Source organism: Dermacentor albipictus, chromosome 6, assembly GCF_038994185.2.
Source record: "Dermacentor albipictus isolate Rhodes 1998 colony chromosome 6, USDA_Dalb.pri_finalv2, whole genome shotgun sequence".
NCBI lineage: Eukaryota > Metazoa > Arthropoda > Arachnida > Ixodida > Ixodidae > Dermacentor > Dermacentor albipictus.
The window spans coordinates 91,559,934-91,560,302 of record NC_091826.1 but is presented as its reverse complement, the minus strand read 5'-3'; positions in this window follow the sequence as shown (position 1 = coordinate 91,560,302).

Here is a 369-nt window from a genome sequence, read left to right as displayed (position 1 = left end):
CTGCGAGCTCGCCGTCCAAAGAAGGATGGTGGAGCACGCTAGGGATGCGGCCAAACTCAGTGCAGCCCTGGACTGAGGGACCACCCGTGCTGAAGAGGCTTCCCTTCGACGAGAAGACAGCGTGACGAAGAGAAGACCTCGATCAGCGAGAATTCCATTTTATGCTTCAATAAATGTTTTTTTTTCTCTCTCTCTCGAGTCTGCAACTATCTGTAAGTGTCTCTGACAGTTCTTGTGCGAATCTTTATTTTGTTTCAGCCAACAGTCTGGGTACCCACATTCCCTTCCCTCCTAATCCCCATCAGCGGCCTAGAGCCGTCCCCTTCCTTAAAATAAAGGCTTTATTCATTCATTCATTTTGCGGCCCGA